We start from the raw sequence: 16079 nt of genomic DNA, 5'->3' as shown, positions 1-16079 counted from the left end.
TCTTGATTATTAGAAAAAATTAAAGAATATTTTTGAATAATAAGATGTCATAACCACACTACGCAAGCGAATGCGTGATCGACGAAATTTATTATTTAGTCATAACGGTGCTACGCAAGCGAATCCGCAGTCATGACAGACGATTGTTAGCACGTTATTTACTTTTGAAAAATTGCTGCAATTGTGTTGGAGGAAACATTAACCCTCTTTTTTCAGAAAATTTATTAAATGTCACTACCACGCTACGCAAGCGAATCCGTGATTATGACAAAAGATTTATAAATTAATTAAAACTATTGAATATGACATGAAATTGATGAATTAACTTATTAAAAGTTAAGCGTCACGCTACACAAGTGAGTCCGTGAAGTTAAAGCACACCTACTATTTGCCTAACATTTAAATTAACTAAAGGGAAATTAGTTAATTAAAATAGTAGAAAAATCTGATATTATTATTATTTTTTCGAGCTTTATAGTTGGAAAAAATTATGCAAATGAATGTTGGACCAACTTTATCTATTTTAAAAGAAATGAGCCAACTTCTTGTTAAAAAAAATGGGTCAGCTTGTATGGAGCTTTTGGGCTGCTGGAATTTATTATTAAAATGGGCCAAGAAATGAATTTCAATTGGCTCAATGCTATATAGAAGAAAAGGGGTAATTTTGTTGTTTAAAGGTAAATGGGCCAACTTTTATCTTTGATTCAATAAGGCCCAAAGTTGATGCAATCTTAGCTCTTTACTTAGTTTGAGTTCATGACCATTAACTACATAGTCACAATTGTATAAACGTCCACTTTACAAGAATAGTCATTTTTGCAAATCCGGCAAAATGGCCAGATTCACAAAGATATTATCACAGCATTCTTAGAAGCATATGTTGGCAGTGAAATTTCAGCAACTAAAACGAACTCATGCTATGTGTTATACACCTAAAGTCATTCATGGCATACTTAGCATTGTTACTCGGATATAATAGCTTGAAAACATGCTTAAAAAATCCATAAACGACTTACATATCACATTCAAAAACTTACAACTCAATATTCAAGTATTATGAAGGACTATATTCACATTATCACATGCTTGATACATAACAATAACATACAAGCTCTTTTGTTGTCAAACTATTCATCACATCAAACACATTTAAATGGTGCAACATGTTCAAGTTGTTCCCATTGCTGAAAATACGTACATTACGAGTCTTAAAGGATTACCTGGTAGCAAAAGAATAAACAGTAGTCAGCAACTAAAGCAGCATAAAAATAGCAGCAGAACAACAGCAAAACCAGCAGCAAATCCGTGTTAAAACAACCCGAAAACTTAGAGAGGGAACCCAGAAACGAACTCTAAAGAGGACTTATACTTTTCTAAAAGTTTGCAGTCTAAGATTCACTCCCAAAGCTCACCATTTCAGCTTACTTTTCATGTGTTCAACTGCTGAATTTTTATTTTGTTTTTGTGACAAAATAATTATAAAAAATGCCTCCTATAAGTGTGATGGAGTCCCCCCAAAGTGAGGAAAGGACAGCCCTTAAATAGGCAAATTTGGACAGATTTTGGTTCACCAAATGTCTGTCCGACAAAAATTGACATTGTGTGTTAAACACAGTTCAAAATCCGTCCAAAGGTCAAAGGAAATCTACGATGTCAGAAATAAAGAAAAAAAAATATCATTTCAGCCACCCTAACTAGTAAAAGTAGGCTACTAGCACCCTATTTTGTGATAAAATAACATAAACTTCAGATTTTAACAACATCAATATCACCCTGTTGATTCAAACTAAACCTAATATTAAAACATGTAATTAAACTTCACACATGTGTTATGAACCAATCGTAAGCAAACAAAAATTAACTATTAAAGCCAAACGAAACGCACGTTATCGCTGGAGCGATTTAATAAAACCAACTAGACAAACATAATAAAAATGGATTAAATGAAGAAACAAGATAGAAACTAACTTTAACTAAAAAATATCAAAAAATTAATAACGAGGCAGGATTAAGATTTTACCATATACTCTCAAGCATTTCCTCGCTACCTCACTTTAATCAACACAAAGCTATTTTACTACTTCAACAAGTGCAAAAACAGAAAATTTAACATTCCAAAACTTCAAAAACTAATGCTAAAATAATTAATAATAAAAAATAAAAATAAAAATAAAAAATCATCCATGAAAAAAGAATAGGATTTTACCATTTTACAATTCAAGTGGCCGAAAAATAGTGGTATGCCAAAAAAGGGTGTTCGGGGAGGTCGCCAGATTTTCAGGGTGAAATTGGCATCAATAGCTAGGTCTTGAGGAACTCTACCCATTGATGTAGGTATTGTGGGGTGATAGTGGTTGGAGCTTCAATAATTTGGGCAAAAAAGTGACGCGAAAGTTTCCTAGATCTAAGATTCAAGGAGTTTGAGGGATTTTTGAAGGATTTGGTTTGGAGATATGGAAAGAGGAAGTTGTGGAGATTACATGGTGTGAATTTAGAGGTGTTTGGAGGTGGTCTGCCGGCGGCGGCGATTTCCGGCCGGCAGCGGTGGGGCGGCGACAGCGGCTTGGGGGGAGAGAGAAGAGAGAGTGATGAGAGGGAAAGAAGAGAAAGGAAATAATGAGGAAATTGGGCAAATTTTTGGGGATTTTAGGCTATAAATACCTAGGATGAAGATCAAACTAGGACCGTTGGATTAAATCAAGATGGGTGGATGAGATTGAATCTTGTCACTTAACCAAAACGACGTAGTTTCAAAACAAAACTACGTCGTTTTAAGCTTTTCTTGGCAGCCCCCTTTTGGACTGGGTTTGGGCTCAAATTTTGGGCCAATTTTGGTGCAATTTTAATTAAATTACACTAGCCCAAACCCTACCCCATTTATCAAACCATTACTCAACTCTTAAAACCTATACATACACAAATAAGAACAAACACACACATACATATTATATATATATATATATATATATATATATAAAAGGCAAAAATTAGGCATTTATAATAATGACCATTTTTTTTGGTTTAAGATCCCTTTCTACTAGTTCATTCCAGTACCAAGGGAGGAGAAAGCTCGGGTTGTTGAATTAAATTTAAAAAATAAAATAAAAATAAAAAAATTGCTCATTCCAATTTGCTTTCTTACCAATTGCAAGTTACAACTTCATAAGTCACATCAATTGAGCTAATAATAAATGTTGGAGGGGAAGTTGCAACTCTTTTCTTAGTGAATAAATTAATATTAATTAACTTAGAGAGTATCAACTAATCACAAATTAAATAATTAACTGGTTGAGTGTTGCTATATATATATATATGATTAATTACTTGTATCTATTTTTGTCATGCCGAATCTCGGGGAGCGTGATCGTCGCTCAACCGAGTGGACCCGGTCGAGCAAGACTTTTAGACATTATTTACCCAATTCGCTTATGATCAAGAGAAGGCGTGTTTCCATTAGTTAAACAGTAGAAGGATCATATATATAAATATTACTAATTCATTTCATTTTGCTACATCATTGTTAAGTTCCAAAACAAGAGTCCAAAATACAACATAATCCGTATGACCTTTCTAGCACCCATACACGACCCACATAATGTCTACGGAGCCTCTAAAGATAAAAAAGATAGTTATGATAATTTCGGCAACAAGGCCCCGGCTATACCTTAAAACGTGATAAAAATATGAACAAAAGATATAATACATTACCCCGGGATGAAATAGGGCTCACCAAGCTTGCTAGGAAGATGATGATGATGTAACGTTATGTCTCGCGTTTCATACGGTAAAATTTTGTTTTCAGTTAACCGACGTACACTACAAGAAATCGAACTTTTAGTGGCGACAGATGTCGCTACTAAAGCATGGAAAGTCGCTGGTATAACCCTTTAGTGGCGACTTTCTGGTCGCACCTTGTACTACTGTAACTGAATGTTATTTCTGGCGACTACATAAAGTCGCCACAAAAAATATATATTTGTAGCGACTTAACTCGCCACAAAAGGTGAAGTAAATACCCAACCACAAAATAGGTTTGAGGTTGGTCGCCACTGATAAAAAGCTTTTAGTAGCGATTGTAGTCGCCACAAAAGTAATTATACCCTTCAGTGGCAGCTCTGGTCGCCACAATAATAACATAGGGTTTAGTAGCAATATTGGTCGCCACAAATACTAATTATTTTTTAGCAATTTTTTGTCGCCCCTAAAGCTTAAATTTTCAACAGATTTTAAATTTTTAAAAATAATTAAGCAGCAGCAATATTTTTTCTAATTATACTAATAAATTACCAGAATTATATCTAGGTAATAAGAGCATCTAAAAGTATTTAACAAACACCGAAAGTATTCCTCAAGCGAAATATTATAAATGCTTCCATTACTAAAAAATATCAACTACATACTACACTATACTTCATTGTATTTGCAAGTATATACATATGACCAAAAACACAAAATATTCACTGCCCGCCTTCAATCTCTTCCTTGGTGGACGTCATCGTTTAAGAATATTGTCCCTATTATTAAGAAAAACACATGATCACTTTGACAATTCTCATAATGTAATGCTTAATAGAAAAGAGGGTGACATAAAGCACATAAGACTAAATCAATGAAAATAGTTTCAGCATATTCAAAGATAAATCTTAGCAACACTATAAAGAAAGTTTCAATACTCCCAAACCTAAATTAGTAAATCTTTTGTTATCACATGGCACACGTAATCCAGGGGTTCAATGAGAACTCTTTTAAGCTTCATCATCAATTTAGCAGTTCAATCATGCAATAACATGTGAAAGTATAGCAAACTTAATAAAGAAATTGATTTGATAAACACCCCAAACAACATAACTAAGAATAAAGCAATAAAAAAGAGCACTGAATTTTCTTAAGATAGTATTGTGCACAAATAAATAGCCAGCAATTCTTACAAGAGTTCTCTTAAAGTGAAAGCAATGAGTTAACAAGTTACTTTTATCCATCTGCACCCAAATTTACCCAGATCAATTGCATAGGTATCATAGCACTATGGTATCCAGAGGCCAGGAGGAAGCATATAGAATTTTCTTTACCTTAATATGTTGAAAATGTAGATAAACGTAATGATAAAAGTGATATAGACTAATCTTCCCAACCTTCGATCATATCCAAAGTTCACCAGGAAACAGGCAAAAAGTTGCAAAACAAACAAGTAAGCTGCCACATTAGACTAGACTATGCGTAAAACACAACTACTGATATCCCTACCAAACAACCATCTCAAAACATCCATATCCTCTTCAAAATAAAAATAGCAATACAACTTTTACCTAACAGAATCATTTAATGATCAGGTTAAATCACATTGTAACATTCTAACTGCATTTATAAGCATTTATAACTTGGTAGTAAACTGGGAGTTTGGCAAATTTGTAGGTTTAGGAAAATCAACAACTATATGTTAAATTGAAGCTATATTTAGCAATAGGCAGTGATTAAAGCTAGATTCATTAAAGAAGTTGATATAAAGGTTAATTATCTGGATTAAGTCTCTTAAATAGGACACAAATTCAGCAATATCATTTCTTTTGCAATTTCCACACTTTATAAGAATCCTAGAAACCGTTCCTCAACTAGTCTCCTCTTACACCAATGCTTAACTGGAACAAGGTGTTCATACACCCTTTACAAGGATATGGAATCATAATGCTCACCCTTGGTTGACTGAACACCCGATTGAGAAGGCCGCCGACTCCATCTCTATACCTTTGCCAATTCTATTCCTAATATTCAACCAACTTTTATTCATTCCTATTTTTTTTAAAAGGCAATCAGTTAATTAATTCAAAGAACAAAGACAACAATAACAAAATTTTATAAGGGCCGGAACCTAGACACATTTTTGAACTAGTAAGACTAACCAATATTAAAGTTATGTTTCAAGTATGCTAAACAAAACTTGACAACAATAAACACATGCAAAAAATGAAACCAAATCATACAACTTGAATCATAACTGAGATGATTTCAAATTATGCAGAAATAAAAAACTATTAGAAAAATAACTTAAAGACGTCGATTGAACAATCAGAAGATGACAAGATTTGAAGCATTAGTATGCTCTGGTAAGAACAGACGTGAGTGGCGATGGTGGATGTTCAGAGAAGGGGAAGACTATTACCTCCTCCTCCACCTAGAAGCCCACTTGGTCCACCTCCCACTAGATTTTCTCCCCGCCTCAATCCAGTCGATCATGAGAAGACTTGTCCTCCGTTACTTCGTGTTTTCAATAAGAATAGAAGCCATCATAGTGGCAATGATTGCTGTGAGAGGCAAGCAATCCAAAGATGAGGGCAAAATCTACACATGGAAGGATGGTACTTTGGTTTGCCATTACAGCTAAACACATTAAAGAACCATATCAGTACTCCAATACAATCAAATAATTTCTAAATGGAAAGGATAAAACACAAATAAGGCATTCACCACCAATATAAATGTTAAGATTTTTTTATAGCATTCGAATCCTTGAACTGTTTTAAAACTAACTAAATTCTGCAGCTCTATTAGCTACAGGAAGAAAGCTTACAGATGATATGAAAATAGAACACGAACAAGACCAAAATTATAGGAAAATGAACTCAAATAAGACCAACAATACAAGATACCAAAACTATCCAAACCATAAAATGATTCCTAAGGACAAGATCTTTGAGTTGTATAAGGCTAGAAATACGACATGAATTAAGAGAAAAATATGTTCACCAGACAATATAACAACAAAATCATCTCTAGTCGTGACTTTTAGATGGAAAATAGGACCCAAAATCCATATCACTAAACCACCAAGTCAGACATGGGTTAATTTTTTTACCCAGCATACAGTCACAATAACAACACCAAAAGGTATAAGATATCAAAAGAGAAAGTTTCAGATTACGGAGATACCAAAATTTCGCTGACTCCTCACCGCCGATAAGGGCTTCAAACAAGACATTGCTCCTGTAGATTTTCAAATGGGTCTGAGAAATTGGAGGTGGAACCTGAATATACAAATGTGAAATGAGTGATTTGAGAAAACAACATGTACCACCGAAGAAGATTTGTGATTTGAGCTTTTGAGTCTCTAACATACCTGAAAAAGTCACAATTTCGGATAGGGATTTTGGATCTCTAAAATCACAATTCATATTTTGTGATTTGCATGGATAAATTGCAGACATTTGCGTAGAGAATGGAGAATGCTCAAGAGAGATATGAACTAAGTGTGATGACCCAAAATGTCATCTTTAAATTAAATAATTATCTCGGTGTTTTAAAAACTTGAAAATAGCTATCAATAATTTTTCAACTTGCGTGTGCAGTCCGTATAATTTTTTGGAAGGTTTTTGTATGAAAAAATGGATTAAATTATGAATTAGAGCTTTAAAACTCAACTGAGTTGACTTCGGTCAATATTTTGAGCAAACGAACCCGGATCCAAGATTTTGACGGTCCCAGGAGGTCCGTAGGAAAATATGGGACTTGGGCGTATGCCCGGAATCAAATTCCGAGGTCTCAGGCCCGAGAAATGAATTTTTGAGTAAAATTATTTTCTGAAAATATTTAAGGAAAATGGAAATGAAATTTGATTAGAAAGTGATGGTATCGGGCCCATATTTTGGTTCCGGTGTCCGGTACAGGTCTTATATATGGTTTAAGCACTTTCTGTAAAGTTTGGTTGAAAACGGACGTCGTTTGACGTGTTTTGGACTCAAAATGAAAAATTTGATGTTTTATGGAATTTGAAAGAATTTTTGGATTTTAAAGCTTAATTCGTGGTATATGATGTTAGTTTGGCGATTTGATCGCACGGTTAAGTTTGTAGAATGTTGTTGAGTTAGTGCATATGTTTGGTTAGGAGCCCCAAAGGCTCGGGAGTGTTTCGGAGGTGTCTCTGAGTGATTTCGGACTTGGGAAAATAGGAGAAAATTTGCAGAAATAGTACCTCGTGAACAGTACACAATGAATAGTACTCCATGAAGAGTATCCCGTAAATAGTACCCCATGAACAGTAAAAACGCATGAATAGTGCCCCCGAAAATTCTGGGCAGTTAAAGGACGAACAACACGTTTTTTTCATTTTTTTGAGTTTCAAACTCGGATTTTGGGCAATTTTGAGGTGTTCTTCACTATTTCAACTCAAGTAAGTGTCATATACTCGAAAGTGTTTATATTACATAAATCCATGGTTATTTTCATCGTTTAATTCGGATTTAAATGGAAGAAATCAAGATTTTTGCAAAATCTTCCAAAAATGAAAATTTTAGATTTGGAGGTCGAGTTGTTATCGGAATTTGATAAAATTTGTATGGGTGAACTAGTGGTTGAATGGGTTATCAGATTTTGTAAGTTTCGTCGGAATTCGAGACGTGGTCCCCACGAGCGATTTTGAGTTAAATTTCGGATTTTGTTGGAAAATTAGTATTTCCATATGGAATTAATTCGTACGATTTATATTGAGTATATTGAATTATTATGACCAGATTTGAAGCTTCGAACGAATTCGCGAGGCAAAGGCTTGTTGAAATTTTGAATTGGTTGCAAAGCGAGGTAAGCGCTTGATCTAACCTTAGCTTGAGGGATTAGGAGTTGTGTCTTAATTGCTACATGTTAATTGTAGAGTACGACGTATAGGCATGGTGACGAGTATCTATACGTTGGTGTCAAGCATGTCCTTGAGTCTTGTATTATAATTGTTATGACTCCGTTGTGGTTTATTGCGCTTCATATGTTAGTATCACCATTGTTCCCTTGCCAGGATGTTTGTTTGATATTATTGTTGCATTGCCAGGATGTTTGTTTGATATTATTGTTGCCTTGCCAGGATGTTTGTTTTGATAGTATTGTTCCCTTGCCGGGATGTTGTTGAAATATTGTTGTTCCTTTGCCGGAAAGTTGTTATATTGCTCTTGTTCCCTTGTCGGGATTCCTTGTGATTATTGTTGGCTTGTAACTGGGAGCGGGTGGTACGCCTACCACAAGATATATAATGAAATGGGAGCGGGTGGTACGCCTACCACAAGATATATAATGAAATGGGAGCGGGTGGTACGCCTACCACAAGATATAATGAAATGGGAGCGGGTGGTACGCCTACCACAAGATATAATGAAATGGGAGCGGGTGGTACGCCTACCACAAGATATAATGAAATGGGAGCGGGTGGTACGCCTACCACAAGATATAATGAAATGGGAGCGGGTGGTACGCCTACCACGAGATACATGAAATGGGAGCGGGTGGCACGCCTGCAATAAGATGTGAAAAGAAAGTGAAATATGCTTTTGTTTCCCTTATTCTTGTTAGTGATTGGATTTTTATTCCTTTAAAATTCTCTTGATATTCTATTTTTACTCTTTTTTTTTATAAATGTTCAATACTCCAAATTTCAACAATTGTTACATTTTTTTAACTCAATTGATTTCTCAACTAAATTTTCCTTAAACCGTTTGAGGTTGTGCTTTACAAAAAAAGGAATTTCTACTATGTTTTGATTTATTGATTTCTCGTATTAAAGGTGAAGGATTCATTCGATATTGTATTTTAATTGAAAAGGGTATCTTCTTTATCAAATGATTTCTAAAAACAACTTCATATTTTCTTGTTCATTTCCTAATTGGGTTGGAAGTTGTACTCTACTTTATGTTAAGTGAATGAGGCGTCATAAGGTGACATTTACTCGAAAGAATTATATTCGAAAGATGCTTATTTGAAAGATATTTTATTTAAAGGAAATATATTCGATATATATTCATTGAAAAGCATATTATCTTGGAGATTATTACTTGAAGGATTTATAGGCGAAAGATTTATATTTGAAGGACTTGATGAATTGATTGCACTTGTATCTATTATTTGTTGAGAAACATTTATGGTGTTCTTGTGGCCTGCTATTTACATCACTGGTTGGTCATTATTGCCATCATTGTTATCTGCTTCCTATTATTTTTGTACGCTATATTGCACAGGTTTATTTGGTAGTCTGGTCCTAGCCTCGTCACTACTTCGCCGAGGTTAGGCTAGGCACTTACCAGCACATGGGGTCGGTTGTGCTGATACTACACTCTGCACTCTTTTGTGCAGATCCCAGTGTTGTAGACTTTGGACCGTAGTGAGATTGTTGTTTTCTTGTTCATCAGGCGATCCGAGGTAGTCATGCAGGCGTCCGCAGGCCTTGACGCGTCTCCTTCTATCTACTATTCCTGTTTCTTTCATGTATTTCCAGAGACAGTATTGTATTTATTTCTTTCAGACCTTTATTTGTAGTACTCCTTGACAGTCTGTGAAGTTGTGACACCAGTCTTGGGTAGATTTGTTATGGTTTGGTATTAGCAGTATTATTAAATCTCTACAATGCAGTCTTCCGCTTATTCAATTCTGTTGTTATCTAATTGTTGGCTCTTAACCGTTATCGGATTAAAAATGGAAATAAGGTAGATAGTTCAGTTGGTTGGCTTGCATAGCTTTCACTAGTAGGCGCCATCACTACTCCCGAGGGTGGGAAATTCGGGTCGTGACACTAAGATTTTGTTTTTTTTACAGAGATACGGCTATGCTTCTCTTTTGTTTTAATTATTTTAGGGCTTGTTCTTTTATTTGTTTTTATATTTTAAAGTAACATATAGTGGCGACAAAGTTGCCGCAAAGGTCATTCAGAGGCGACTATTTATTTGTCGCTACAAATACTTTGGAGCTTAACATTTATTCTTTGCGGGAACGAAAAATTCTCTCTTTAGTTGTACATAGTAGAGGCGACCTAATAAAATCGCTACTAAAGGTTTACCTACTGCAGCGACTTTCTATGTCGCCACAAAAGCCATAACTTTTGTTGCAACAAATTAAGTCGCCACTAAATGTCGCCACAGTTAGTCCAATTTCTTGTAGTGGTAGATTTGGGGATGAGATCATCTTGATGTTAACGTACTTGCGTTATTTATAACAAGCGATAAATAAGTGTTCTGAAGGATAAAGGGGTACGCGAATTAAAGAAAACGAGTTTCGCTGAAAGTGGCCAATTTGAAATAAAATACGGATCGAGCGATAATGCCCGATAATTATAAACTAGTACCATGCAAGGTAGCATATGACTACGATAGTATAATATATAAAGTATATATGAATTATTTTAAAAATAAAAAGAAATTTTAAGTAATTGGTGGTAATTTTTAAATTATACGGGGTACTTGATTAATTACAAGGTAACAGTTATCCAGTTAACTAATAAACGGATAAATAATTAATAAATTAACCCCGCACACACACACGGCAAGAAGCCACAAAGCCTAGACAATGACTAAGTAGTCATTATTCTAGGTGGCTACATATGAATCACTTAACAATGGCTTAAAGTTAAGTTTTAGAAAGACTTAGTAAAATCTTATCCAAGAATCTGCCTTTAGCTTCAATTAGAGTCTTTAGCTTCAATTTATGTCCTTGGCTTGAAACCAAGAAAAAGAAAACCTTTCGTCACATTTCTTGCCAAGTTAGCTTGAAATCAAAAACTTGGAAAACATAAAACATTTTCGTCCAAAAAATTTAACTACTTAGCCAAAGAATTTCGACTGAAATTTCAAAAGAAGCCACCACAAATTTCGCTTCAAAATTTCAAAGGACTCGGGCAGAATCAACATATTTCACGGAAGCAGAAGCTTCATTCCGTTCAAATAATTCCAGGAACATGTATTTTAAAGCCCTCCCTTCTTTCTTTTGGCATGGTCCATATGATACTGAAGAAACGAGCAAACACACAGTTTCCATAAATTACTCTATTCATAGAAACAGTAGGGGTGTCTATATTCTTGATTCCCCATGAGAATTATTATTATCTTCTGTTCATGGGTATCAGAATAATACGCAGTTGAAAAAGTTTATCTGGAAGGAATATTGAGATTATTACATATTTTTCATGCATTTCACTCATTTATACATGTGCATTGACCCATGATCAGATGGTGTTATATACGCGTATATATGTAAATATATGTATATGGGATATGGAAAAAGGTTACGGCGTTATATATGCACCACCACCTGATCAGCTGGTATATGTTGATGATGTTGCCCACAGTGGCCGAGACGATATGATGGGATGCCCTCAGTGGCTTGATGATATTATGTACACCCACACCTATGCATGGCACAATATTTATACGCACGTGCATGACATTATAAACGTTTCAGAATTTATAAAGTTATTCATGTTTAAAGAAGTGTTTATGTATTCCATGTTTCATCTATGTCTTTTACGTACAAATTTTTATGCCTTATATACTCAGTACATTTTTCATACTGACGCCCTATTTCACGGGGCCTACGTTTCATGCCCGCAGGTGCATGTAGGTAAGCTGACAGTCCCCCTTTTTAGGATCCCTGATCAACGGGAGTTGGCGTGCTCCATTTGATCCAGAGCTGCTTTTAATTTTGGTACGATACGTTTGTATATATATAATTGTATGTGGGTATGACGTGGTTCAGCCTCGTCTTTGAACAGTTATGTTTTTGTTAGAGGTCTGTGGACAGTATGTCTAGTTGGGTTGTATGTGGCCTTGTCGGCTTTCAGTTTTGAGGCTTTCAGTTTTGGATGTATAGTTGTTTATAGCAGCCTTACTGGCTCGCCCACTGTATTCTGCATGTATACGTACATATGCCTTGATGGCATGTTTCCTTCATGTAAGTTATTTTCGTAATACAACATATGTTATTTAGATTCATATCTTAGACGCATGCTTAGTGGTGTTTGACAGGTAGGACTCAGGCACTCGTCGCGGCCCATCGGTTTGGGTCGTGACATGTAACACTAGCTGCGATCAACGCTGACTGCTATGGAACCACCTACATCTATTTAAAAATGTAGCGCCCACGTCAAAAGGGACGTTAGTACTGTCGAATAGTACTAGTATGTAAAGCTAAAACATCATCTCAATAGAATGAACATTGATACAAGGGGAAAAACAATCATGAGTTCAATAACAACTTCAAACAATTCTAAAACATCAAGTAAGGATCACATAAGTTCTCAAGGTAATTTTCATCTTATTAGGTTAGGGTAATCTATAGTTCCATATGCCACAATCCACAATACCACAGTGTTCTTACACGGAGTTCGATCTCGGCCTGATCGGGTGAGTCATCTCATTTGAGACATCAACCATATCCACAATTTCAGTCAATCATTTCCAGCACAATTACCATTATGTATGCGGCATGGTGTCCGATCACGGGCCGAACGGCTAGGCCATCTCACTTGAGATATCAACCTTTCAATCAATCATCTCACTTCATATTTCTTTCTCATCTTTCAATACATTGGCACGAATGACCTCATTTATTAAGTCATTCTTGGCACTTGGCCGTATTTCATAATTCACGTTTCTCTTTTTACATATTCAATAATATTATCATCAGCAACAATAAGACCTACCACGTAAGGCATTTATACATGTAAGGAAAAACTTGAAAAATCCTAAGCACATAGAGTTTTTTCATACAAATTGGCATAACAATCTTTATTCGATTATTGACATGAAATCTTAACATTTCTTAACACATATTCCACATTTTTAAACACATCCTCAAAAGGGCAAGATGACATGATAAGAATTTAGAATAAATATTGAACATATATCATTCAACACAATGCATTAGGAATAGTCAATTCTAGTAGGATCAATTTGGGGACTTACACCAACTATACGAACACCAGGGGTTTCGAGTCTAAGAAGAAGGGGGTTTAGCCATGCATACCTCAATTGAGCCTCTTAAAACTCTAAGATGTTCCAGAATATTAGCAACTTCAATCCATTTTAGCAATATAGCAAAATTGAACCCAAAATTAGGAAAACAATTCTTAATTCTAGCTCACTTGAGCATTCTATCAAACACTTTGTGTGTATTAAGGTTTCATGGCCCTTTTTATAAAAGACTCCACCAACCCATACCCCGTTCTTTTCTATCTTTAACTCACAACCTCCTCACATACCTTAGGAACACATGCATGGAAGGTAATCACTCTCATCCCCATGAATTACCTTACTAATGGCATATTCTAGTTATATTTTGAAATTATGAGTTTGGGTGATAGAATCTTACCTCTTAGGAAGAAGACCTAAGTGTCTCTCTTGATAATCTTCAAGGTGTTAAGCAAGAATTGAAGAGCAAATTTGATGAAGATCACTTTATCCCTCTAATACTCTCTTTCTCTCTCTAAAAATATCAGAAAATTAGCTAAAAATGGCCCCTTACATCTATTTTAACGAAATTGGATTGGGTTTTAAAACCCCAAAAATGAAGCTCGAGAAAAGGTTTTGCGGTCGCATATACGACCGCATAATGGTTATGCGGTCCGTGAAATGACCGCGAAAAGTGGCCCTGAGAACTGGGTTGTTCTGCTTCACTCTACGGCTGTTATGCAGCCCGCAGACCTGTTCTGCGGTCGCATAATGCACCACAGAACCTCCCTTCACAAAAGTCCAAGGAACATTATGCGACCAAAGTGCGGCCCGCAAAATGGTTATATGGTCACATAATTGGCCGTGAAACTGACCTCAAAGTTGGCCAAAAAGACTGCTTCACTTTGCAGCTATTCTGCGGCTCGCAGAGTGATTATGCGGCCGCATAATGGGCCGCAGAAATGTCTACTTCTGCAAAAATATTTCCTTGAACTCCGCTGCTCCATCCGAAAAGTCCGAACATTAACCCCTACGCCTACTTCGGCATCACAAAATCCGCCTTTTTGTTTTAGGAAAAGTTTACAGGACCTTACAATTTTGTTGGTTTCAACTTTTTCAAAGATTTGTCATCATTAAAATATCGTTACCTTCATGAACTCACCACAATCGTCTAACTTAGACCAATCGAGCTATTGTCTGATAGACGGAGTTGGAAAGTAGGGCCGGCTTTTGGGTAAAGCCACTAAAGCCCAGGCTTTAGACCCCCAATTTTTTACCCTTTAATGTTTTTTTAAATTAAGTATTTTCACTTCTATTACATATCTTGGTAAAAACTTAAAAGGAAAGATGTCTTTGTTTCTTAAAAATGGGCCCCTAACTTGTAAATACAAAAAAATTTGGAAGGAAACAAGTGATTATTCTTTTTCTTTAGTCTTTTTCTTATTAAATATTATGTAAACCTTTCCACTTCCTTTCTTGATTTCCATAATATTTGATTTTCTTTTTTAATTGTCTCAGTTCTCACCAAACATTATTACTATTAGATTTTTTCTTTGTGCCTTCAAAAAATCTCATTATTCTGCATTTTTTGTCAATCAAGCTAAACCCTACAAGAAGTACATTAAACACAACAAATATTAATTTTTACATCGAGTTAATGAATCAGCTTCTTCTATTCCAATTTTTGGTACTAATTTTCATCTAACATTGCTTTTCTTGATATTTTAAATACGTACGCATATATTATCCTTTTAGTATTTATTAAAATTTAAATATGTCAAATAGAAAGTATGAATCCGGTAATTCAAAACTTAAGAAAAAAAGAAAAGTTGATCTTTAATACAATCCCAAAAGAAGAGATGGTAGTACTCTAATCGATATGCTCAATCAGATAAAAAGACTTGATTGTATTCCAAATGCTTATATTACTTATAGAATAATGATAATAGTTCATGTAACAATTACCTCTGGCCACCCTCGATCACAAACTAGAAATTTAAAAGAAGATTTTCAAAACTAAAATCTATATTGATAAAATCTTACTTAAGATCAACCATGACACAAGAGATTGAATGGATCGGCCATGGCACAAGAGATTGAATGGATCGGATTTAGCTATATTATCAATTGAAAAAGAATTTTCAAAATAAATTGAAGATAAGACAATTATTCATAATTTTGCATCTCAAAAAGCTAGAACATTAGATTTCAAATAAGTAATACATATGAAAGTTTTTATTTAAGGAAAAAAAAATTAAAGGCCTCTTATGGAAGTTTGGCTTTAGACCCTCAAAAGTACTGAGTCGCCCTTGTTGGGAAGTCAAAGAGAAGAAAAAGAAAAATAAGAAATTAAGCAACTTCGACTTCACTTGTTTCAAAAGTTTATTTCATCAT

At 35.0% G+C, this 16079-nt stretch overlaps 2 long non-coding RNA genes across 3 annotated transcripts; both read right to left on the bottom strand.

Annotated features, from left to right (window-relative positions):
* Nucleotides 1-992: 992 nt before the first annotated feature.
* LOC138891111 (uncharacterized) lies at nt 993-2604 on the bottom strand. The gene is made up of 2 exons (XR_011407423.1): nt 2207-2604; nt 993-1220 (listed from the first exon to the last, which is right to left on the bottom strand). It is a non-coding gene; the product is annotated as an uncharacterized lncRNA (long non-coding RNA).
* A 1740-nt stretch (nt 2605-4344) lies between these two features.
* LOC104239248 (uncharacterized) lies at nt 4345-7229 on the bottom strand. 2 transcript variants are annotated; one of them, XR_714074.2, is made up of 4 exons: nt 7112-7229; nt 6925-7019; nt 6158-6375; nt 4345-4514 (listed from the first exon to the last, which is right to left on the bottom strand). It is a non-coding gene; the product is annotated as an uncharacterized lncRNA (long non-coding RNA). The 2 variants fall into 2 exon arrangements; XR_714075.2 differs by having other exon boundaries at nt 6158-6299.
* Nucleotides 7230-16079: the final 8850 nt, after the last annotated feature.

Source organism: Nicotiana sylvestris, chromosome 5 (assembly GCF_000393655.2).
Source record: "Nicotiana sylvestris chromosome 5, ASM39365v2, whole genome shotgun sequence".
NCBI classification, from domain to species: domain Eukaryota; kingdom Viridiplantae; phylum Streptophyta; class Magnoliopsida; order Solanales; family Solanaceae; genus Nicotiana; species Nicotiana sylvestris.
The sequence above is the reverse complement of the archived record's forward strand: the minus strand, read 5'-3'. Positions and strand labels throughout refer to the sequence as shown.